We start from the raw sequence: 26237 nt of genomic DNA, 5'->3' as shown, positions 1-26237 counted from the left end.
GGGCTGATTTGCACGTCAGTCACCCATACCACTACTTCAGACCTAATGATCTCCTTCTTCTTCAAAAATATCAGTTGCTACTGAAGATAATAAATTGAAGTTTATGCATCCCAGACTGATAATGCCCATAAAGAGATCACATAGCATAAAAGGGGTTGCCAAGGAAAGGATGCACCCATTTGAAGCTTTTGGCAACAACCAGACTCCAGACTGATTTGCTTAAAATTAGCCTCAAGGGCAGTTGAGAGCAGTTCCATACATCTCATGTCACATGTCAAAATTTCATTGCCTAAAAAGGAAATGGTTCATAAATCACAAGGCAGTGCAAGAGCATGCCAAGCAGAGAACCATTAACTGCATATTAGAATAAATAATCTTTTTTACAAGCAAGTTTACTGGGGCTACTGTAACCAGAAGGGGAAAAAAGAAATTCTTTGTACTGTCCTTGGAACTATTTGCCTTCATATGTCCTGCCTTCAGAAGCCTCTGAGTTTCCTTCACAGTGCAATATTTCATTCTCCTTAGCAGCTGGAAGGTCAGTGTTTGATTTGTTAATGCACAAGGTACAGAATCAGTGACAGTTGCATCTGTGCCTTACCAAGGGCATGGCATAAGCAGGGATATGCTACACAGAGCATGTTTCACTTGCTAAGGCAACAGCATTTTTGTTGCACTTCAAGCCTTTCACTATTGAGCCTGAAATAACTCTTATCTGTTGGGCTTACTGTACCAAGGATGCATTGAGGATTATGTCATGTGCAGGTCAGATGTCTCTCTAGGAAAATGTGGGTTAGTTATGAATGGTGAAATGCAGTAGATTGTCCACTGCATGTGAATGTATGCTTACCTGTGCCTGTATATCGTGTGCAACACTATAAAACCTGGTTTTGCAGAGAAAGCTGTCAACTCTGAGTACTTGTGCTTCTGCATGGGAGGAGAACTGATGTGACTAACTTATATGTCAAGAAAGAGGCATGTGCACGCTTGTAAACCTGAAATACGGAATAATCATCTACACACACAATCTCAGATAGGACTGAAAGCCTGCAGACATTTCAGGATTGACAGCATGCCAGATTCTCAGGAGAGCTGGTTTGGTGGAGGTTTTGGGTTTTTTTTGAAACTTGTAAAACAAGCATTCCCAGGAGGCAGCCAGTCTGCGGGCAATTAGGAGGAGCCTGCAGTTCCTCTGCTGGGGGCTTCACTTGCACTGAGGCTCTGTACAGCTGAGCAGGCATGGTGGTGTCACACAGGCTGCTGCACATGGCACAGAAGGAGCACACCAAACTGCTGCCTGAGCTTCTTCTGCAGAGCCCACTGGAGGGTTTTCAGCATCATTTTTTTGTGCAGGCCAGCCAAGGGCTGCACACCTCCATACTGTCTGGGAGGAGCATGTTGTTACACTTGGGGAAAAAGAAATCTTTGTCTTCCAGCAGCTTTAAAATTTTCCCCCTGTCATTAAGACCCAATAAAACTGTTAGCACCTCCTCAGATATCCTATTTTCTCATGCAATCTTTCAGGTGTACTCTGTGGGCTTCCCTGTTTAGTACATGCAGGATGCATTTTAAGAGCCTCACAATTATTTTGGGTAAAGCAAAAGGAAGCAAACTCCTGCCTTTGGAGGGAGGTTAATGTGGCAACAGCTCCACAAATGGGTATCCTGGACCTCAGCCCAATTCTCTGTCCTTCTCAGCCTCCTTTCCACTTAGGGATGATTTCCAGGCAGGCAGCTGGAGCACGGGAGACAAGGGACTCGCTGGAGCTGTGTCCAGGGCCAGGGAGGTACCTGGGGTGCCTGAGGTGCCTCCAGTGCAGAGTGCTTGCCTTGAGGCTGGAGGGCATCCCTGGGGCTCCTGTCCTGCTCGGTGCAGAGCTTGGGCTCCATGGAAACACAACATGGAGAGAGCAGAGGCGATGTAGAAACGGGAGCAGGCGATGCTGGAGAAGGCGCAGCATGCCCGGAGAGGAGGGCTCTGTGAACAGCGTTTGAGGAGGCAAAGGGACTCCTGCAGCAGCAATCCCACCGCTTTGTCAGACTGCCTGCTCGTGTCCTTGGGGCTTTGTTTCACTTTTTCAAATTCTGCATTCTCTTTCAAGGTTTATTGCTCCAAAAGGATAAATACTAGAGAGTCAAGATTTTACAAAACTAATTCCAGCCATGTTCCAGTATAAGAACTTTCTCCTTTCTTTCCTTGGCACTGCAAAGACGTGCATAAATTTAATTACATCTATTTATTTTGCATTAGCATATCTCTTCTCCCTTTGTCAAATCACCATGCATTGGATTCTCAGTTTAGGATTTCTTCTATTTCAGAAATTATCACAGAAAGGATTACACTTTCAGGGGGAAAAGGGCACTAGAACTATCATAGTAAAAAAGAGCACAAAAACATTTTTGCAGATAAGTTTATATTTTGGAAATTTTTCTGGTTTTTATCACTTGAAAATTAAATGTTTTTATTAACAAGTAGGATTTGGGTAGGTTTCAGGAAAAAAATAGGGGGAGGTATATATATTTTTTTATTACCTTCTCTCAAACCTGTTAAAAACAATTGACATAATAAGCTACTTAAACATTCAGATTGCATCAATCTCAATAGGAATAAGATATCTAAGAGCTAGACATCTAAATAGCTTAACTAATTGCCTCCTGACAAAGAGACTTTATGGAACAAGCCATTCAACCCACACGGTTGTCTTCCTTACCTTCAGAGCACACCATTACAGCTGTCAAAGGGCTCCTAGACCTGAATTAAGGATTAGTTGAGGATAGAGGGATTGCTAAATATCTTGATTTTTGTCCATAGATCTAATGTGAATCTCTTCTTTCCATAAGCTTTTTTGTACAGAAAATATCAGCCTAAAGATGGAACAGCAGATGCAGTACTCGTATCTTCCACAGCTGTAGCTGTAGCAAAAAGCTTCTCTTTCCTCACTGACAGGATAACACCAGCATGTTAAAACTGCTGCAAACAGCAGCACATCTGCTGGGTATAAATGACCCCTCCCTAATGAGGCTGCCACTCCTCAGCAGCTAGCTCAAGGTGCCAGCAGTTAATCCAGTGGTCATCTTTGGAGGACACTTGGGAGATGAAGGTAGGAGCAGGCAGCGTCTTCCCAGAGACTGCAGAAGTCCTCATTGAAAGCAGGTTCCAGGGGATGGAGAGAGCAAGGTCTGGAGATACCCCATATTTACCACTGCATAAAACCCCTGCATCATCATCTCCAGGGCAGGGGGAGCTGAGAGCTGGCAGGGATCACAGGCTGGGGCTGCCAGATACTGCTGGGGAAACACATACTAGGCTGAGATCCCCAGCCTGCTGGGGAGATAGTGTTCCACCAGGTTGTTTCTGTCCTTGTAGCAAGGCTGGGCTCATGCCTGAGATCTGGAGTACCGTGCTACAGTGGCACAACCAAAACCACTGCAAAAGCTGCGCTGAATCCAGGTCTGGCCAGGAAGTCCAGGCTGGGCATTGGACAAGAGAAACAGCAAGCACACAAGAGCAGAGGACAGGTCAAGAAGATGGCCAGACATTGCAGGTAGAGAGACAAGAAGCTCATGCTGGACCAGGTGCTGGAATAAGTCAGGGGCAGAAGCAAGAACCAGGACAAAATAGGAAGAAATATAACTTCAAGTTTTGCCAGAAAGAGCTGCAGCAATGATATCTTCCAGTGGCTGTGTGGGGCCACAGGTGCATGTGAGGTTTAATTGTGCCCCCAGATAAAGCAGTAAAATGGGGGGCACTGGCAGCCTCTGCAGACAGGGGCTGAGTGGAACTGACACTGACAACTGTCAATTGAAAAAGGAAAAAATAACACCATCCTGCTAAAGGCATATTTAAAAATACAATATGGGCATGAAAACCACAGCTAAATAAAATGTTGTTTTAGTTAATTATATATTAAGAATCTTATTCTCAGAACAAGCAGAGCTTTGTTTAAATTAGCATGTTGCCTGATAATTAAGAAATTTGCTACAATAACAACACCACAACTACCCAAAACCAACATTCTAAAAATAACTTTATGAAAAAGTTTTTACTGTCTCCCAAGGTCATTAATTAGAGCAATTATGTCACAAATATTCAGTTAAGTTAGTGGCAGTGTAAACCAAGACATAGATACTGAAGGTGAGCAGAGACTGTATGTGCTATGAAAGGAGGGCATCTTAATTACAAGTAGACTATGAACACACATCGACATAATAATCAGTGTGTACCTCATGCATTTTCAGTAATCTTAAACTGCTCTGTGTATGATACAGCTAGAACTGCTATTGACTCCAATGTTTCAAATGAAAGGCATCACACAGCTAAATTCTGTATGGGTGTGGAGAGGAGGAATTAACTTTAGGAAAGCTGGTTCTATGACCACAATATTTCCTCTGGCCTCCCATCCTGGAATGTATTTACACTACTTTTTTTCAATCTATTATGCCATGGACATGACAGGCCTTGAAGGCCATTCCAGGATTGGGTTTCTCTCCTCTTTGCTTATTTCTGCATCCATTTTTGGGAGAGTGAGTGTCCCCATGGTGCTGTCTGAGAACATATCACCTGTTCTTTCTGTGTGATGCACATTTTGTTCAAATCCTGCCCTGATGCTTGCTCAGATGACTTCTTCCAGCACTGTCCACTACAGATTTCCTGTGGGAGTCTTTTTATTTCTTACAATTTTGTCATTCTTTCACATAAGCATCATTCTGTTCTTTAATTTAAAAAATACAGTTAAAAGGACTGATCTGTGCTATACTCATCATAATCAACCGAGTTCTCACTGCATTGTCTTTCTCCCCAAGATAACCATTCTCTGGTTTTGTATACTCTTTTTAAAATGTCTCACCAAATCTCTTACTCTGTTATTCTTTCTTGAATCTTTTCTAAGTTATGTGGGGTTTTTTTGAGATCAGAAACAGTATTGAAGAAAGCATTCCAGAGATTTTATAAACACACACACATATTCTGTTTGTACTACTCAGCAGAGTGGTTTCTATCGCTATTTAATGAGCTTTTATGAACATTTAATCAACGTCAATGTGTAATGTTCCCTGCTGCTGTACACGTCACTGATATCCAAAAACGCTTACAGCATTTTCCACAGACCCAGCCCAGAAACCAACAACATATGAATAGATGACTTTTTTTCTAATATTCACACATATTTAATCAGATACAAACCTGACTTCAGTTACATACATATTACCAAATATAAAAATCTGTTTAAACTTTTTTAATGAGTTTTTTAAAATTTGCCCTGCTTTTTACTAATCAAATTATTTAGAATTGAAGTTCCTCACTTCATGTAGCAGGCACAGCAGGAGGGTGTGGATCTAAGATCTGCTCAGCATGGGATTATAAGTTATTATCTGTGTGGTCATGAAGACCAATGTGCAACCATATTTCTAATTTTCTAATGCTGATTTACATCAGTGTTTTAAATGGGAGGATGTGTGAGAAGGAAAGCCTTGCACTTTTGGGAAAAAGTCCTCTCTTTCTGCTGTTTAAGCTGTGTCACCTTATTTCTTTCATGCTTTTTATGTGTGACATTTATGCCAAGTCTTTCAGATTTATCTTCTTTGAGATGGTCTTCGTGGATTTTACTACACACTTGTGGCAAGGGTTATAGGGTTTGAATATATGCACCCAGGAAGCTAATATTAAAAAATAAATTACTTTGTACTATAAGAAGTTCTGCACCTCAGGGTTGTTTGTCAGAATGGATGGAGCAGAGGATTCATTTCAGAAGACAGACATAACCCAGGTCTTTCAATACAATTCCTACAGATGCATCTCTCAAACACACGTTTGCCAAACAAACTTCCTTGGGTAAACACCAACTTCATCCTACTAATTACACTGAAAAATTCATATGCACTTGTTCAATATTTGCAAATTATCTCCTTGCAGCAGAGTCCTTTTCCTGTTTTCTTTTTCTTTCTGAACTGCACACACACGCTTTGTGGCCCATAAGAATGTGTACTCTAAAAAGAAATTTAAACACCAGCTGGCCAGAGCCTACGTACATTAGCAGAGAGCTGCAGTTTACTCAGCTGAATTCATTTCCCAGTAGTACATTTAAGGGTAGAATGCAATTTCAAGGTCTAACAGCTGATAAAGTTAATGTGCACATGGGAGAAACAAAAGGTGCTGTCATTGCTGCAGATGATTCCAGTGCAGATCTATTCCCGTACATTCCTGCCCCAAAATGATTCTCCTCAAAACCATGACATACTCAGCCATGTTCCCCAGGGAGCACAGGGGCTGCAGGGGGAGCCAGGGGGGACAGTGGTGTGTGGGGAGGAAACAAGTGGATGAAGGCACTGGCACTGGAGGGGCAAATGGGAGAAAAGAGCTTTTGGGCAGGGGGTCAGGGCGCAGGGCACCCTTTCGTACACAGCTGGAAGGAGAAAAGAGACACAGAGCAGGATCAGAGGGATGTGAAAAGACAGGGATTAACAGCTGTGTGTAGCCTGTGATCCTGTTCCTGCAGTGAGGACAACCCCCAGACGACAGACAGTTGACTCAGCCTGAAAAGCCACCATCACTTGATGGCCTCACTGCACTAAAACTGTCCTCCCTTCCAGGGGGACCAGCTGGCTTCTCATTGCCAAAACCTCTATGAGAACCGGTTTAAAAATGAAGGTCTGCTCTTTTTTTGTACTTTTCTTTCATGAGAACTCCTGTTCTCACTTTTGATTAAAGCTGGGAGCTGAGCAGATGTCAAGACAAAAGAAAGGCTTTATTAGAAGTATTCTCTTCAACAGAGCTGGAAAAGCACGTTTTGTGCAGTTCTAGCCCAAACAATCCTCATTTTACTGAGCTGAGCTGTGAGAGCTTTCAGACACAATGGCCAAAGCAAATATCTTATCTTTGTTTATTTATCAAGAATGGGAATTTAGATTATAAAGAGTGGTTCAATTTGACCATAGGAAAGAAAATAAGACCAGTACTGAAACACCTCGGAAAGCTGCACTTAAGCCACAGATGTGAAGGGCCAAACCCGTGCTGGGGTGTTGGGACAGATACTAAAGGAGATCCTGGTGCCTGAAGGGGAAAGTGGCACCTTAACCCCAAACCCTGGTCTTCTCAGCTGAACTCCACAGCGCCTTATCTGCTAGCAGAAAGCTCTCCTGCTCCTACCATTTACCCCACTGAAGCTTTTTCCCCCAGTGGAAAAAAAAAAAATGGGAGTTCATGTCCAATGGCACAGCCCATGGACAAAAAAGGCACTGTCTGGATGCCTTCTGCAGCTCAGCCTTCCAATGACCCCAGCAGACATCCCTGTTCCTCCCACAGCCCAGTGCCCACAGTGCCTGGGGGCAGCTGGTAGAGAGGCTCAGCTCCAGTCCCTTTTGGGAGCATGACCAGAGCACTGTGTCATGAGAGTAAATAAAGACGAGAAAGAAAGAAGCACAGCCATCCCTGTGTACAAAGAGGAGCCACCCCAGCGGGAGGGAGCAGCCGCTGCAAAGGCACCCCCACAGAGCCACCCTATGCTGCAAATGCCCAGTGCTGAGCCTGCACAGCCTGCTCCAGGGAGCAGGGACGTGTGAGTGGGTGCTGTGCTGCACATGCTCTGCATGACTCTTCAGGGGAGAAAGCCTCTGAGACCCAAAGGTTGTGTGTAAAGGTTGTGTCGTACGTGCCCCAAGCCAGAGCGCCGCGGCTGTGCAAAGAGCCTGTCAGAGCTGTGAACCATCACATCAAGCAAATGAATGTTAATCTCTGCTCAGGGAGGGTTTCAGATGCTGTTGCACAGGGCTGGAGGTGGCAGGGCTCCTGTTTAACCTGGGCAGAGAGCAGCTGAGGGGGGCTGCTGAGCAGAGGAAGCAGCAGATGCAGATTCAACAGCAGGTAAAATAACCGGACCAGCAAATTCACAGCAAAACCCTGAATGTTTTCTGTGCTGGGCCAGCCACAAAGAAAAGAAGCAAACAAATTAAGACATTATTAAAGAAACAAATCAGACTCAGGAAAGACAAAAAATTAAACCCAGAAAGGCAATGCTGCTGATACATGAGGGAAAGCCAGGGGCTGGAACCGAAATGTTTGCTGCACATTCATCTGAGGACCTCTCAGGTGAGGGGCCTGAGAGGTGGAGGTGAGCAGGAGTGCTGTCAGCAGGTGCCCTGCACCCAGCAGCACAGACAGGGCTGCCCCGGGCCAAATGGCCAGGATAGGGCTGAGAGAGCCCCTTTTCCCTCTCAGGGCTGCATGGGAAGATGCTGTTTCTAAGCATTTGTCTGTCCCACCAACAGCCAGAGCTTCAGCCTGGCTGCTCAACCTCTCAAAGTGTTCCCCTGCAAATCTGGGCTAGCACAGCAAGGCACCAATAGCCTGCAATGTCTGAAAACAGTACCAAAAATGGGACCTGAGGCCTCCCTCTGAGCAGAGGGATTTGGGTGGGACAGATGAAGAAAAACTGGCAAAGATTCACTTTGCACAGAATGTTGTACGTAACATGGATTTAAAACCAGTTCTCCCTCTCTGCAGAAGCATTTGTCATTCATATAAAAAGGGTTGTGATTAAAATCACATTCATAAATGAAAAACTGAACAACTTGCTAATCCTCAATCCTAAAAGGGAGGGAAAGCAATTCTGAAGGGAAAAAAAAAGAAATTAAGCAAGTTATAAAACAAGCTAGTGGCAGCTGGTGGCAGCTTAGGACAGTCTGGCAGTTCATCTGCCCAAATCCCCCTGTGCAATGGAGATGTCTGTCCAGGCACCCTGGCCTTGCTGCTGCCCTCAGAGCCACGGGGTGGGCACCTTTGCTGCCTGCCTGCCCTCATCTGCCAGGCTTCTGTCTGCCACAGAGGTGAAGCCCTCGGCACTGGGCAGAGTGTTGCCTTATTTTTTGAGCTCTCCCTTGCACTCCCTGCCTTTGTCTTCCGAGGGGTTTCTAAGCTCTGCAGCCAGGTAAGGTAAAGCACTTATTCTCTGCTACTGAGATTCACAATTAGGCACTGTAATACTACAAACAGTCGAACAGAGGAGATGTCTTATTATGCCATAAAAAAGGTCATTAAAATGTTGGATTTAAAAGAAAAACCCTTAGCTCTGAAAAAACTCATTAAAAAGTCATTATTAGGTAGAAGCGCCATAGCAGAAGGAGGTGGGTGTTTGGGTAATGGACCTTGCACACACACAGAAGGACCTCCTGGTGATGCCATTATGATGCCAGATTACAGTGGCTAATCAATTTCAGTGCCAATCTATGGAGACCCCATTGAGTTACAGAAATAAAGCAAGGTTCTGCTGTGCAGACGTCCCTTTACTTATTACAAAAGTAAGAAAAGAAATGGATATACATTGCTATGGTTTTATTCTGCACCAGAGGTAGTCTCATAAAGAGAACCTCCCACCTTTTTCATGGTTCCTGTGTGCCAGCTGTCAGAGGGTGCTGCAAAGCAGCATAGGCTATCAGTACAGAGCACACACCAGCAGCACACGCTGGGCAGGATGTCTCAGTAGGGGACAATACACCTAAATACACACAAAGGCATTTTTAGTCTGCCATCAGCAAATGGGTAGGTGCATAGAAAAGAAACATATCATATTTTGCTAATAAAAAAATTCTTACCCCCTTAAGTACTGATCTTAAGTACTGCTTCAGCAGGAGACAAATGTTTTCAGTGTTTGGTGTAGCCTCTACCCTGTCCTCATGAGGAGACAGGTACACCTGTGGACTGCAAGGAGTCTGACTGTATTTTGCTAGAGAGAAAAAACCCTGCATTTCCTTACTGATCACAGTAGCTTCCATCCAGTAGGGACCTGTAGCCAAAGAATGGGATAAAATCTGTTAATTTTTTGTTTTAAACCAAAATGTTTGTTGCCCACAAAGTCACAGTTGTATTTAATGCAAGTTAAGCCTTTTGGTTTCCCAGCTGAACCCCACTCAGCTGTGGAGGCTGATGGAGGGAATGGAGGGCCCTGGAGACCTGCAATTACAAGGTCAGAATCTGAGCCAGTGTGTGATCTCCCAGCTGTGACCCTGCTGTCTGTTCTGAAAGTGCTCTCACATATGTGAAGTAAAACATCTTTGATCAAGGTGTGCAAGTGCCTGGTCTCAAAAATTTCCAAATCAGTAAAAGATAAGGTAACATAGAACCCCTTTCTTTCCTGCCCTGCAACTGAGGTTGCTCTGCTCCATACAGATGTGGCAGCCCTGGCACAGCAGCAGGAAGCCCAGTGTTGCAGGCTGTGTGCACCTGGAATTTTTTTCAGGACAACATCTGTTTCCCATTAGCCTGTAAGAGAGAGTTCACATCTATTTTACAGAAAACCAGTAACCATAGCATCATGGTAGCTGGAATAGAGTCTACTAAAAATATCCACTTTTGGGACAAAAAGACTGAATCTTCTTTTGTTTTCTATTTCCATCCAGCTGCAGTCATCAGGATAAAAACTGTGCAAAAGCTCAGGCAGGTTTACTGTTGTACACAGAAAAACTCGTTAATCCTCCAGTTCACAGGGATATTTTTCTACCCATTTTCAAACCTTCTGGCATATTCACAGGAAAGGTCACCACAAACAGGCTGCTCAGTCACCTGTGTTGCAGTGACCCAAAGCCTTATGCCCACTGGCAGCCACATTGCTGAACTTCTTTAGCAAGAATTTAGGGTAAAGGACCTCACTTCTTGCTGGGTTTCTCTGGGAGAAGCTTCCTCTGGGCTCACAGAAATAAACATTGTCCAAGGTAGGAGCTACCAAACTGGACACAAAGTACAGGCTGTTGTTCTGCTTTTAACATATTTCTAATATTCCAATAACAGTGTAACTAAACATGTAATTAGAGTGGAGCCAAGCTTCTCAGAGCATAACTTTCCAATTTAGCTTTGACCATAGCCCAAAATAGCCACATGCAGGCAAAGGACCATTTGAGGAGAAAACCTCCCATAAGAGCACTTGCCTGAGAACAGCCCCAGCTCAGGTGGCTCAAAGGGAGGGCTGGCCTTTTGCCAGGATTTGTCCTGTTCTTGGATGAATTCCCAGAGTAACTTCAGGAAACTTCCTGGACCTTCTGCATTAAAAAACACCTTTTGCTATGAAAGGTTAAGCCTTAAAATACCACTGGGGAACAGATCTTGGAAGCAATTGGCATTACAGGCCAGTAATTGTTGGCCCAAGGAGGAAGAAGACCGAATGGCCCTAGGACATAACACCTCTCCTTGCATTTCCTTGGGCCCCTTTCTCTTCACTTACAATAAAGGAACTCATAGTGCTAAGTTAAGACAGATCACTTGAGTTTTCTCTGCAATATACAGGCTATTTAGCGAACTGGTGAGCAAAAGTGTGACTTCAGCCACGGTTATCAATGTGGACAAGCTGTGCTTGGATTTGCAGGGAATTCTACTCATCTACCACATCTGCAGTGTGAAGCTGGTTGTGTGGACCTGACTGCTGCGTTCAGGCCAGAAGTACCACCAGCTTAAGCTTTCCACCCTGATTTCTTCAGGGAGGAGAGCATCACTGCAGGAAGACTTGCTAGGTTTGTTGAGACCAATCTGTCCAAGGATTCCTCACCAAAGGGTGTAATAACACAACACCTCAGTTATGGCTTCAGATCCCACTGTAATATTTACCTGCATTAGCTTTGGTTGCTGTTAAATATTAAGAAAAGAATGGAATAAATGGAAACTGCCTTCATGCCCTTAGGGGTGCAGGTGTGGAATGAACATGATTAGCACATAAAGGGGACTCTAGATGCAAATGCAGACCTGTATTTATTTACTATTATTGTGGCACCCTATACGCCATATCTATACTTAAAATTTTAAGAATTTAGAAAATCACCCTAGGCATAAAAATACCAGGACAGTCTGTTAGAATTAATTACATTATTGACCAAACTAATTGGTTACATTCTAGTTTGAAGGTTTTGGTTAATCTCAGCTCAGGCTTTTAGGGCTTTTTGTGCTATCAAGGAAGAAATCTGGATACAGTAATATAAACATAGACCATAGAGCTAGGGCTGAAAGACATGTCAAGGATCATGTAGCTGACCCTTGGCTCTGATGGCTGGATTCTGTGCTCCCTAAATCACTTCTGCCAGATGTTGGCTTGGCCAGTTCTTAAATATCTGCAGACATCTTTGCAGAGATGCCATAATTGCAATTTATTCGCATTTGACAGAAATACTAAGTCTGAATGAAGAATGGATGGGATAGTCCAGGAGAAACAGCAGAAGAATGGCAGGGGTTAGTAGCACCTGTCTTAGCAGGTCATCAGGGTCCCGTGTGCAAGGAGCTTCTCCAGACATCAGGAAGAGGAAGACAAGAAGATCCCTAACATGGGGGACAGCCTATGAGCAGACTCAGAAAAGTCATCCAGAGGTGATCCTCTTAATGCAATCCAGGGTGATGGCTGAAAAGGATGGCTCATGCAGAGACATCCCAGTTACCAGGGAAGAGAAAAAAAACAGATGACACAGTGGGCTAGGCTTGTGTGCTGAGCACCTCCCACCCAGCATCACTCACATGCTCAGGGCAAGATGTGGGGGTTTGTAGTTGTCATCACAGCAGAAAAAAGAAGGCACATTAACATGTATGACAACTAATGACGGCAAATGTATTCACAATAAATTCAGCACTTAAGCCGCTTTCCTGTGTCCACACAATCAGGTCTCTGTGATGCCAAGTAGATATACCTGCTGTGAAATGAAACTCCAGTGACACAGAGCAAATATATTAGTGGCAACTGAATCTCTGGAATGTGAATATTTGCCATCAGACACTACCCAGGAAATGGGCAGTTTAAGCAAGCTTAATTTATAAAAAAAACCATAACCTGAGGACTGATATTTTCTTTATCTACTATTCACATAATAAGATTATATAAGGAATAGGCATGATCTTCATTCACACACATTCTATGACTTTGCAAGCAGGGGCTCCTGCAGCGCTCTCAACCTCCTTCTCTCAACATCTTCCTTTGCAAAGGCACCTTTTCTAGTTTGGAGGAATTTCACTAACCTGAAGTAGAAGATGTAGAAGATGGAACTGTGGTGCTGTAAAATATCCTTGCTCCTTAGCATCAGGCACTGATCCAAAGTGAGTGCCAAAATCACAGTGATGGGCACTTAATTTTCTACTGCTGTGAGTAAATCTAGATGTTCAGAAAAATGTTCTTAATTGCTGATTGGTCTTGCAGGATTTATGGGTTTTGTACCTCTGCTGAAAATTAAAGTCCAGCCTCTCAAATACAGGCAACTCCATTTTCACCCATATCAAGCTTGATGCCTGCAAGTTTACAAACTAGGGTAACAACAGACTGGAGCATAATACCTTACCTCATTTACTATCACTTGGTTCCTTTAGGCCACAAATGCCTCCATTATTAGTCCAACAGTTTTATGGGTTTACGACATCCTTTATGAGCTGCTAATTACTGGATTGTGCTGAGCTGTAATAGGCTGTGATATTTTGTATAACACTGCCTGGCAGTGCATTGCTGTGAGCTTTGCAGCACAGCCCAGCTCCCAGCCCCAGCTTAGCAAAGCTACTTGTCCAGGTGCCTGGAGCACAAGGTCACCCCTGGATGCATCTATCATGGCCAGGGTGGGCAGGAGAAGGGATCCCTGGGGAAAGGTGGGTGGGAGATGCCACAGCCTTCGAGTGAGGCTGTCCAGCCTGCCGCTGTGTACTTGCCCAGCACTGCATTGCTTTGTGAGGTACTTCTTTTTGACAGGTTGCATCAATACTGGCATGAGCCCAAGGCTATTTTGTATGTGTGTAGGGCTGATCACTCCAGAAGGGTTACACACAGAGCCCAACGTGCCAACTCAGCACTGCTTCCATGACTGCCAATACTTTACCTCCACCTGGAGAGGGCAGTGAGCCCTCTGCCCCCCTCTGCCAAGAGCCCAGCCCCTGAAGTGGTATAAAAGCTGCATGGAAAGTTACAATTTTTGAGCATTGTTTGCGTTAACCACAGAGACTACTAATAAATGTTACTAATAAGTGTTAGTGTTATTACCACTTTCTGGGAAGTGGAAGGCACAGGTGTGTTAGACACACTAAACTCAGGATTGCTGCTGTGTTCCAGAGACAGGGATAACACCAAGGAGCTTTGTGCCACCAAGCAAAGCACAGTCAGGGAGACCATCCCATAGGATGTGGAATAGATTGAGTGACAGCCCTGTCACTTGCTGGAAGCTTGCACACAGCCCAATTGCACACAATTATCAGGTGATAATTTTCAACTCTACCCTGCACCATCTTTCTGATGGTGCTCAGCACGAAGAAATAAGGCTTGGCATGGCTCCAGCATCAGCAGACACCTGGAAACTTTGCCTGGCATGGCTTCTAGCAGGGGAGAAACTCCAGCCTCAGGAAGAGTAGCAAGAAGTCACTCCTGCACCCCACAGAGTTGGGACCCTCCTGAGTATGGGAAAACTCCTTAGGAAATCCTAACAAAGAGCCCAGGGAAATTGTTGTGTTTGCTGTTTCTCATTTCCAGCTTGGGTACATCAGAGGCTGTACCAGACTGTACTGAAACAGCATGCTGTTGCAAAAAAAAAAGCATAAAACCACACCAAACATTTCACTCAAAGGCCGTGTCATGGTTTGTCAGCTGCCAACCAAGCATTGCCCAGCCCTCACTCAGTCCTGTCCAGTGGCATGGAGGAGTGAAGAGTAAAAATTAGAAAACTGATTGTTTGAGATAAGAAAGTTTAACAGGACAGAAAAGGAAGAAAATAAGAATAATAATAATAGTAATAAAATAATTGTAATAATAGTAACATTATAAGAGTACATAAAACATTTTCTCATCACCTGCTGACTGATGCCCAGCCAGTCCCCACACAGTAGCCCCTGGCCCACTTTACCTCCAGTTTACATATTAAGCATGATGTCTCATGGTCTGGAATATCCCTTTGGCCAGTGTGGGTCAGCTGTCCTGTGTGTCTCTTCCCACTTTCTTGTGCCTCTCCAGCCTTCTCAGGGCATAAGAACCTGAAAAGTGCTTGTATAAGCACTGCTTGGCAACAACTAGAAGCATCAGTGTGTTATCAACATTATTCTCATATTATATCCTAAACACAGCGCTCTACCAGCTACTGAAGGAAAATTAAGCCTATCCCACCCAAAACCACATCAGGCCTCAGTATTCATAATATTCTCCTGGAGACAGACAGCTGTTTTCTCATTATTTAAATAGGACCTAAACTCTGTAAGAGAAGCTGCAAGTAATGGTCTCCTTATGTCTCTACACAGGAGGCTTCTCCCAGCTCTGGCACTAAACTATCTCTTATTAGACAGCCAAGATATAATTACATCTGGGTCAGAAGGCATAAACTGACAAGTTTTACTTGGAAACAATAATTGGGAAAAGAAGCAATAACTTAGCTGAGATAATAATTTGAGATCCATTTTGCCCTCCTGAGAAGGTTTTTCACAGATTCTTATTACCACAGGAATTAATATAAAACCCACATCACGAAGGGTATGCAAAAGAAATTGTTCAAAGAAAATAGGCATAACCAGAAAAATACGTAATAAATTCTGAATTCTCAGACAAACACACTGGAGTGGGAATGTGAAGCAGTGGTCTAAGGGGTTGCTGTAACATCTGGGGAATTTGGCTATTCTGGTAGGAGAGAAAATGTTCCCTTTTCCAGATCTTTGGGAGACAAGACACCAATTTGATAGTCCTTTTTTTTTTATTGCATTCAATGCTATTTCTGAAGTCTTGCTAATTACATTGGCTAGTTATCATACCCTTAATGAAGCCCATGGTGAAATGCAGCCAGGTGTCTTAGCACTGGCTGTCACACACTAGACCACAGGATACTTGAGGAAGGCAGTTCTTGTTCCATATTTTTGGAATTTCTTGTAGTTCAAGAAGATGCCTAACTGAATTAGATCATCAGTGACTGAGCTGCAGCCGTGACACATTTACAAAAGCAGTGCCAAGAGGCCAGCAAGAGGGAAAGAGGGTCATAATGGGATTACTGACTGTTTGGCCTGACTTCCTGTGTGATGGATACCAGTCAGTCATTCCTGTGTGCAGACCATTTCTGATATTTGTGCTACAAGACATAAATTTGGCCTAATGAGTAACAGACATGGAAATGAGACCTTCCAGGGAAAAGCTTCAGACTGCCAAGCTTTCCACTCATGGCAGCTGTCTGAGCTCTGCACATACCTGCTGCAGACCACGTGCTCCTCTGGGCATTTCAGCACACCTGCCTTGGCTTCAGAGACACCAAGTGGGGAGAGTGGGTGGTCACACCAGGTGTGTGTCACTCTTGTGTGACCCTGTGCAAGGAAATGAGTCCCAAATAAATGGTGCCATCCTGAGGGTGCCACAGAGATCAAGTGCTTCAGTAGACTGTACCGAGGAGAAGCCCTTCGATATTTGATACATGGCAGGAAGCTCATGGTGAGCACATCCCTGGCCCTGGCCTGGGAACAAAGTGGAGAAGTCCTTCAAATTCCAGGCTAAGGAGAGAACACTTAGGGAAAACTATGAGCTCTACCATTTCTGAGACAGGTTATCTTCAGATGTGTTTTCAGAAGTTTCCCTTTATCGAGGGAACTTATAATGCCAGGCATAAGATGCTCTCCCTGCTTTGTTAGGGAGGTAAACAAAACACCAGCAGATCAAGAGCAAGGTGGCTGGTCTGTCTCCTTTTGCTGTGGCTGTGAAACAAGGCAGTACAGGTTGTGTCTGTGAGCTGCAGAGCTGCAGAGAGGGGTAGCAGCTGCTCAGCTGTGGTGGCTCCTGGCCTGGAAATAGGTCAAGCACGACAGGGGATCAGACAGCAAAGAGCAGAGGAGACTCTTTTCCTTCATGCTTTCATAAACCCAAGGATCAGTCTTGGTCTAGGGAAAGGCTGTCTGGGGAAAGAGTAACAGGAGAAGGAGGATGGGGTGAGGGCCAGAGATGAATTTTTCTAGGAATGGGGAAAAAGCCATGGATGTATAAAATGTGGAAGGTCACGAAAAGGAAAGTAGAAAGCAGGAAAAGCCTGGGCATGGGTGGTCCTAGGGAAGTCCAGGGAGAAGGAGCATTTAAGAGCACAAAACAAGTTCTATTCTTAGTACAGTCTATTACAAACATGTACATTCTCTTTAATGGATTTTAGGTTAAGCAAGGTATACCTAAAACATGTTGAGCACATTGCATGAGGTGAGCAAACTCCTTTGATGCTCCACCAAGGATGTAACATCTTTCTAGTATCTGATTTTGTGCCTTTGTCTCCTCATGAGCAGCTCCTTGGACAGGGCAGGACAGGGCAGGAAAAGCTCACATGAGACTGTGACCACTGCACTAACCCTGCTGATGGTCTTGGGATGCAATTGCCTATGAAATGAGGTAAGGATCTGAATACATGCATACCTAACAGCCCAGGTCAAGGCATGTGGTGTCCTGCAAAACTCCTCCCAGGTCGAGAGGACTGTGCTGCAAATCATTCATGTTCACAATAAAAATAAAAGGTGAATTAATCACCAACTTAGTTGGGATTATGAAGCAATCAACAGATAACATTATTTAAGACCACTAAGCTAGGTTTGGCATACTTCTCCCATTTTTAAATAGAGGTTCACAGAGTTCTGTCTTTCTAGCAAAGCTCTGACAGAGGCAAAACACCCAAATATTCCTTACATGAGAAGGAAACTTCTTGTAGTCACTAGCATGAGGTCAGATTCTGGTACAGTGTGGCCTCTTTCACTCTTCCTAATGTTCCTTTCAAAATACTGATACCACTGTGTTCCTAGAAAATATCAAAAGATCAACACATAAATGGCTGCAACAAACAATACTTCTTGTCCTCACAGGGTTACAGATAATTTAATGGGAGAACTGGTTATTTCAAAATGAACTGTTCATTACGGTATTTTTATTGACAGTTCAGTGAAACTGTCAGCTCTTCTTGCTCTAATTGCTTTTGATCAACAAAAGAAAAACATGCACCCTTAAAAGAAAATTATTTTGATGCAGCTGGAACAGCTCCCTCTTTAAAGAGACTGATGTGGCAAAGAGCAAGCAATAGACAATGATGATAAAATAAAGGAGGAAAAAACTGACACATTTTCCCAAACAATCACTTGTTATTTCAGTGTTTCTGCAGTCAAATGCAGTCATTCCAGAGAAAAATATTCCATGTCCTTCAGCAACCTCTTCCAGAAGAAGAATTTATTTGGATTCGTTTCTGCAGGTACTCAAGAAAAAGTCATTTCTCAAGTATTTATAGGGGAGCAAGTGGTTAGCTTGTGTTGCCTGAGTCAGGTTTCTCACTGGTGCCATTCAATCAAGCTACAGAGATTACCTTGGGTATACAGTCTAGTAAAACCTGCCAGAGAATACCCATAATTGAATATAACCTACAACACTAGTCATAGCAGAAGTAGCAGCAATGTAATCTTAAACTCTAGTGGAAAGTATGATCTATCAACACTCAGGGGTTAATGGATTTCTGTAAAACACCTTGTATAAAAAAAACTTGGTTGCTCATTGCCTGCCCTTGGTAACTCATTAAGCGTTACTACATCACACAGAAAACTGACCAAAGCCACAGTCCTTTAAAAACTAAACAGAAATTTGCCTCTATTTGGTTCACTTTCCCAAATACCAAAGTATGTAAGAGAGAAAATAAAATCTTGAATTCCAGTCAGATTTGGGATCAGATTACAAGGAAGGCCTTGCACATTCAGAAAAGGCACAGGAAAACCCCCAAACTCTGAACAACCACAGCTCACACTTTTATGGGACTCTGGGGTGGTCAGAGCACTGTTCCCCCACAGAGTGCTCCCCTACATGAGGCAGGATGGGGATTCAAGGCCAGGTGTCCCCTCCCCTGCTCATCTGTGCCATTCACTGCCCAGACATGGTCAGCCCTTCCTGCCTCCCCTGCTGGTGCTGCACCCCCACTCAGGGCACTGCTGTGGGGGACCCCCCCTCAGCCCTGTCCCCCTCCTGGCTCTGGGCACCAGCTCCCTCTCTGGGGCCAGGGGCACTGTCGGAACCCAGGACACCCCTCTGGGTGCCCTGTGTGGCTTCAGATCCTGGCAGGGGCTCAGAGATCCTGGCAGGAAGCCAAAGACACTTGGGATTTCAATCTTAACCCACGGAGCAAATTACCAACTTTGTATGAAGAATTACAAGTCACAAAAGTTTAACTGGCATAATAGTAGCTGTCACAGGGTGAAAAGTGGAATTTTGGGATTTTTAGAACGGGGGTTTGGAGTCGCAAGATGGAAGAATTTGGGCATTCCCTGTCCTTCTTTCTCCTTCCTAACCTCCATGTTCTGGGTGATGCTGGCACATTCACATTGGTTTAGAGTAGGTGATAGGTGATAGGTATTGGAAAATAACTGTAATAACTGTAAATAAAGCACAGGTAGTTCTTAGTACAAAGAGATAGCACCGCCTCAGGGCAGTGCAGTGTGCCCTTGACAGACCTGCTGATCAGACTTCTGTGGGTCTGAGAGAAAATATTTTAGATAACAGATAATAAACAACCTTGTGAACCAGAGCCAAAGAATCCTGACTCTTTCTTTGGCCGTGGGGCTGGGAAAACGGGACTCTGGGGTCATCCCGACAGCAGGGAACCCGAGAGAGCACCAGGCTTTGTCTCCAGGAAAAGCCCCTGACAGAGACCTGGAGGGAGATTTCCAAGAGGGTGATGCTGATGAGAGTCCCCATTTGATTCCTAGCCAACTTTTCTATTCCTAGAAAAGTTAGATCTGGTGTATGAGTTCAAGAAGAATAAAGCACAAGCCAACTGCTGACCACCTCTGGGACAGGAGTCAGCATGCTCTCTGAGAAGGACCTGGCTGCACACCAGGCAGATAACTCATCCTCGTGCTCCTTTCTTCTAGCAAGGGCCTTGATTTCTAAACATGTAAGATTAGAACTGATTTAGTTTGTTTTAAAAACCTCTGCAGCATATATTCTCTCCTAGCCAAAATGGTCACCCTTGGGATTTCAGCAGCATACGTGCTGAAATCACTCAGCTCTCCCAGGAACTGAATCATTCTTATTTGTGTACCTAATCATGGCTTTAAAAGCTTAACTTGTAACCTGCTGGTTTGAAAAATGCAGTCACCTCCTTCCTGATTGTACACAGCAGACATGGGAAAATGAAAATTATTTTTAAATGTCCCTTAACCTGAAAGAGCTTGTTTTAAAAGCCAAACCAGCACCTCCTGGGAGCACAAGGAGGATACCTGTGTTTAGATGCAAGAGATAACCTGACCAGCTGTGAGACAGGGAGGATGGGAGAGACCTTGATTTATCATGTCAAATCCAAGCTTCATGTGGAATTTCAGTCCCAACATAATCCTCTGTTTTGAATAGCTGAGTCCTCAGGCACACAAAAACTGCAGTTTTGAACAGCAGACTCCAAACTAGCAGAGGGAAAGCAAGAGTACCCATCACCTCCCTGGTAGCCTCTGCCAGCTCCATCTACCCAGTTTTGTGAAACATGTTCACCTTGCACATGCAGTGCAATTTAGAAAATCACAGTGGGCTTCATGTGATCACATTTCCCTCATGACCCTGATGAAGACAAGATGAAAAACCAGGGGTTTCACTATGCCTTTGCAGCCCTGCCCTTGCCCAGCCTGTAATGTTCAAACCAGGGGATATTAGCAAAATATTGGATATTAGATTGGATATTAGCAAAAATCCACTGAAAGGGTTGTCAAGCATTGGAACAGGCTGCCCAGGGCAGTGGTTGACTCCCCATTCCTGGAGGCTTGTAAAGATGTGTGGATGTGGCACTTGGTGACATTGTCTAGTGGTGAACTCAGCAGTTCTGGGTTTATTGTTGGACATTATGACCTTAAAGGTCTTTTCCAGCCTAAATAATTCTGTGATTCTGCAAGAGCAGCACCTGCAGGAGGCTGCAGAGCCCACATACTGTATGTAATCCTGCAACAATATCAAACTTCTTTTGCTTTCTGACATTTTTTTTCCTCCTTGCTCTGTATTTCCCTAGAAACCTCACAGTCAAGTTTATTCTAATTTTGCCCTTTCTTCTGTCAGGTTATTTTTACTCCTGCATCCCTAATGTAGCTTGAAATTAATGCAGCTTTTTATTTATATATCAGCCTCCTCAATGATGTATGCACAGTTTGAGGAGAGATATAATTACAGGCTGCTGTGGAAGAGCACAACAGGCTGGTGTCATTACATCCCAGGCAAACTTCAGCTTTGTTTGGAATTCATGGCATATTGGATTCTTTTGAAAATGTTTGATCTGAATGTCATTCCCCTAGACCTGATAATAATCTAAATCAGATCAGGACACAGGCAGTTTCCCTGTGCAGCATCAGAAATCACAGGAAAAGGGGCTGAGAGAGCACATCCCTGCTGCCTGACTGACAGGGCAGTCCTTCATCCAGGGACTTTTGAGCCCAAATAAGGAATGAGGCAGTTTTGATTAATACTTTAATTAAAGCACTCCAGACAAACACATCTAAAACTAAGAAATGGAGATACAAAATTAATGAGAAAAACCAAAGTCCTCTTTGCAATGACCCCATCCTTGAATTTGCAATGTGTTGTCAAACTGTGGATAAATCACTTCTTACTAAAAAAAAAAAAAAAAAAGGTAAACCTTGCATTGCTATTTGAGAGAAGAGGTTCATCTGTGACCCACTGGGGCCAGCCATGGCTGTGTATTTCTCATGGTGAGGATTGCAAATGAGGAGAAAACCAAGGGACATTTCACCTGGAAACTCTGACCTGAAGCAGCTGCTAAACAGCAATAAGAAGAGGAAAAAAAGAGAAGAAGGATTAAAACTTTCTAATGTCTTTCTAATGGCTTTTGCTGGGGTATCTTGCTGTGGCCTATGAATTTTTAGATAGAAAAAGTAGTAATAAAAATAACATGGTTTTATTTTTTTAAATAAAGCTCACCTCACCTTATCAATTCCCCCAAGGGTGCTGTGATTGAGCTTAACTCTGGCTGGAAAATGGCTTTCTCATGCTAGGAAAACCCCAGAGTTTCTTAATCTCAGGGTCTTTCACCAAAAAAGAGGAGGTGAAGGGGAGCCTACAGAAAGTACCAGAGGACAAGGCAGAAGAGGAAAAAAAAAATCTCAAACTTTTAGAACCTTCTTTATATATTAAATAGAGCCCCATCCATGGATGCTTTATATCTTTACTGTATAGGACGGACTGGGTTTTAAACAACTGAGATTTAGCCTTTGGATCTGTAATTTCTATTGTCGGCTACATTCAATTTCCAGTGAAGATTTCCAGTGAAGAATATTTGTTGAATCTCCTTAATGTTTTCTTTGTATAAATGGCATATATAATAGGGATGAAAGCAGAAAAAAAATCAAACAGTGGCTTATGAAAATGAGACATTTTAATTAAATTTAAACATCATGGTACTTCGTGTTACTTAAGTAAGCCAACACTTTTTGTTTAACATTGCTATGAGATGCTTTTTCCCTTAAATAAATTGTGCATTCCAATCCGGGTATCAAACCAGGATTATTCTGAGTACTCTGAATGAACACTGGCCAGTGGGACATTGCACAACCTCGTGGTCTAAAGACCTTTGTAAGTGTGTCAGTAAGTTGATAAATTGGGATGGCACTTGTTTTACCAAGGTGTAGGCTAGATTGGTCTAATCTAATCATGGAGGCTCCCTCCTCTGGCAAAGAGAGCATCTCCAAAGATCATCTCTTTTAGAGGCAGATCATCTCCTTAAGAGTTTCAGATGTGCAGGTAAAATAGCCTTCTGTGGGTGCCTCTTTGCCTGCTCTGAGCATGGAGCAGGAAATAGAAGAGTGCTTTTGGCATCTGTACTTACTAGTAGATGAATAAAAATAGAGAGATGACCTCATACTTTAGATCAAGCCTTTAATTTTCTAGCTTTGGCACAAACTGTTACACTAATTACTAGGAATTACTCACACATTTCAAGGGGGAAAGCCCAACATAACAAAAATGGAAACAGTAAAATGTGTGGCACTGCAAAAATTCCGGTCCCAGGTAAGCAGTTTTATATAAAATGGAAAATCAGAAACCAAAATGAAAGGGGAGTAGGGGTGAAATTATCTCTGCAGCCTGTACAGTTTCCATCTCATACGAAACAAACTATAGTTGGTTTAGTTCTATTTTGAAAGGTATATAAAAACATCCCAAAGGGAAATCTCATTACACTATGAAAACAATAAAAATACTTTTTAGTTGACCAGTGGAGCAATTCTAGAGACATACCTTTGAAAGTACTGAGCAGAAAAACAAGTGGATGGATTTGCTTACGTTTCTGCAAAAGCCTCACTGGACAGGTTTGGTTGGAAACAGGGGGAGGCTCAGCTCTGCAGACCTCTCCATTTAGCAGGAGGGAGGACCCGTGTCACACTTTGTGCACTCCCACATAGTCATCAGTCACCTAGGGACAAAAAAGAGATTGGAGATGGACTTTGCTGGATGGCACTGGAAACCCCCAAATAACCAAGGGGGGACACTGAAATGCTTGAGACTAAAACCAAGGAGTGAGTGACCTCTGGTTTGATCCATTCTTCTGATGATGTAAGTAAGTGCTCCTCGGGTCTGAAACAAGATTCAGCCTTTCCACATCACTGCAAAGGCCCGAGTGATTTCTCCAGTGAATATCAAGAAGAAGGAGCTTATTGGCTTATTGGCGACAGGCACAAGAGGGCTGTAACCCTGCCCTGCCTTGGCAGATCAGTCATGTACCCCATGGCCCCTCACCAAAGCCCCTTTGTTTCTCGAGGGCTGAGTGTTGGATTTCACCAGCACCTCAACCCAAAACTCAACTCTCTGACATGTTTTATTTCTTTTCTCTTAGAAGGCAGGACAAAAAAATTCAGCAATGTTAGTCTCTCATTAGCTATCAAACAAATGCACAATTACATATTTGAAGTGGAAATGGGGAACATTAAGGCTATTCTAATTATAAAACCACCATACTCTTTACTGAAAACTGCCATCACAAAAAACAAAACAAAACAAAGAGCCATATTTCAATGTGATATTTTGTAAAATGGCAATACTGTGATAGAGATACAATTACTGCAAAGGCTGTATAATTGGATGATTTAGGGTATGCAGGGTTTTTGAAATACATTGGGCTTGTTCCTTTCCCTGACATTGCTAACATTTTCTTTTAAGTCTTTCATTTTACATTAATGAATTCATTTTACAAAATCCCCTCTTATGCTGGTGCTAGAAGGAAAGTCAGTTGGGCCAATTTGCTTTCTGTGTACTGTTTGTTAATGCACATCCTTCCACATGTCCCTGCATTCATCTCCACTCTAGCTGAAAAAATCTATTTTTTCTGTTGTATTTCCTGGGGATCTGTTCCTGCTCTCATTAATTTTTATTGCCTGGTCCAGACCACTCTCTGCTCTGCTAAACAACAGGCAAACAGAACAGAAATCATGTTCCTAGTAGAGTGGACAGCAAATTCCTCGAAAGGAAAAATAATAACCCCATGTAATTTTTTTCCACTCAGTCCCTTACACGGTCTGGCACTTGAGTTGTTTTTTTTTTAAATCCCTAACTACATCAGCTGGGGGTTTTCTGTGTTCTGTCATCAGTCACATCTAGCTTTTCCCCTCCATCCCATCTGCAAATTAATCCAGCATCCCCTGGGGTAAATTCATTGTTCAAACCATTCCTGTCAGCAGCTTGTGAAGGTCTTGGCTGGCTCGCCAGGGCAAACACTGATCCCAGACCTTGTCACCTCAGCTGGGACACAGCTGCTTAGTGCCATGCCAGCCTGAGTCCTGTCCCATGGTGAGGGCCAGGCCACCCATGGCACAAATATACAGCAAATTTTGTCTCTCAGCAAGAGGCAGGGTTAGGGCTTGCTCTCATTCATCATCCAGGAGGGACAGAAATACTTTTTTACTCCACTGCGTGCTGTAACCTGAAAGGGTTGTGCTCCCCCCTAATACACACACAAAAAAAGACCTTAGTTAATTGCTTTTCCCAGTCTTCCTGCTCTAAGGGGACATAGCTGGTGCCAATGAATAATAAATTGAGTATTTGCATATTTTCTTTTTTTTTCTTTTCTAAGTTAAATACTTGGTGCCATTTGCCAACTATAGATCTATTGTCTTATCGCCCCTTTTTGAGGTGATTTATACTCTGAGCAAATAGCTCCATGGCTCACCTACAGAAGGTGGAAGTGCTGGCCTGCTGAACAGTGCCAATTTCCAAACCAATTATTTCCTTTCTCTTTTGATTAGAAGAAAAAGGTGGCAAAACCAGTTTGCTTTGCCTATTGTCTACCTCCTTTCTTTGAGCCAAGTTATTTCCACAATCCATTCCAGGCATCAGAGCTGGTCAGTGTAATGGAAACCCTTCTCTGAGCTCACAGAGAGGACAGCCTCAGCTCCTGAGGAGCTCATCCCCTTGGAGATGTGCAAACAGGGTGACCACTGAGAGACTGGACTCACTTCAAGGCTCCAAGCATTGGCTCTGTGTGACAGAGCCTCAGCAGCCTCATGGGAAAAAAAATCCTGCCCAGCTGGCTGAGGGCAAAGCTGACAGAAAAAACACTCCGATCAATTCTTTGGTTTTAATCTGAATACCACTGAGGTGAAGCTCAACTAAACAACATAGAGCATGGGCCTCAAGTAACTATGTAGAATAAGAAAAATTGTTCTCACTGGAATTTTTAGGTTACAGGAGCTGTTTCAGTGCTTTCACAAGATTGTAAGGATAGTGTTTGAGAGTAATTAATTTTCTAGTTTATCCACAGAATGCTTGAGTAGAGATAATTGCGTTTTACGGTGCTTGAGAGAATCCAGAAAGCAGTTCAATGTCAACTTTTCTGCTGAGGCAATCCAGTCTTGCAGATTAAATACTGATAAACATACCAAAGATACATAGCTCTTGGTAAATGCTAAAGCTCATCATACTGCAAGTGTAATTTTGATGATGACTACTTTGCCACTAATTCAAAACAACACCTGTCATTGTGTTTGAAGCAGGCAAAGTGCTGAAATGACAGTGCTGGAAGCTGTGCTCCGTTATTCAAACACGCCTCACAGAGACACAAGTGCAGCATCAGCTCCTGCAAACCGACTCATCTTCATGTTTCCACATCTTATGGGAAAGGCTGTGACTTTCAGAACATGAAAAAAATCTCTTTGCTCATTCCTGATCTCTCTACCAAAATAGGGAACATCTACAATACCAGCTTTTGCAAGAGGCTTCCTTGGCTCTGTTGAATAACACAGAATAACATCCATGATACCCTGTCCCTTTGTGACAGCTGTGGGGGAAAACTAAGAGG

General features: G+C 43.5%; 1 long non-coding RNA gene across 6 annotated transcripts; it reads right to left on the bottom strand.

Annotated features, from left to right (window-relative positions):
- Nucleotides 1–1355: 1355 nt before the first annotated feature.
- Nucleotides 1356–25320, bottom strand: LOC135300235 (uncharacterized). Of its 6 annotated transcripts, XR_010362097.1 has the most exons (8): nucleotides 25110–25320; nucleotides 23186–23360; nucleotides 17612–17720; nucleotides 16148–16260; nucleotides 14829–14955; nucleotides 9582–9772; nucleotides 2708–3467; nucleotides 1356–2199 (listed from the first exon to the last, which is right to left on the bottom strand). It is a non-coding gene; the product is annotated as an uncharacterized LOC135300235 (long non-coding RNA). The 6 variants fall into 6 exon arrangements; XR_010362096.1 differs by lacking the exons at nucleotides 1356–2199; nucleotides 2708–3467 and adding an exon at nucleotides 8155–9484; XR_010362100.1 differs by lacking the exons at nucleotides 1356–2199; nucleotides 2708–3467 and having other exon boundaries at nucleotides 8155–9772; nucleotides 23231–23360.
- Between the last annotated feature and the right edge of the window lie 917 nt (nucleotides 25321–26237).

Source organism: Passer domesticus, chromosome 5, assembly GCF_036417665.1.
Source record: "Passer domesticus isolate bPasDom1 chromosome 5, bPasDom1.hap1, whole genome shotgun sequence".
In the NCBI taxonomy this organism is placed as follows: domain Eukaryota; kingdom Metazoa; phylum Chordata; class Aves; order Passeriformes; family Passeridae; genus Passer; species Passer domesticus.
The sequence above is the reverse complement of the archived record's forward strand: the minus strand, read 5'-3'. Positions and strand labels throughout refer to the sequence as shown.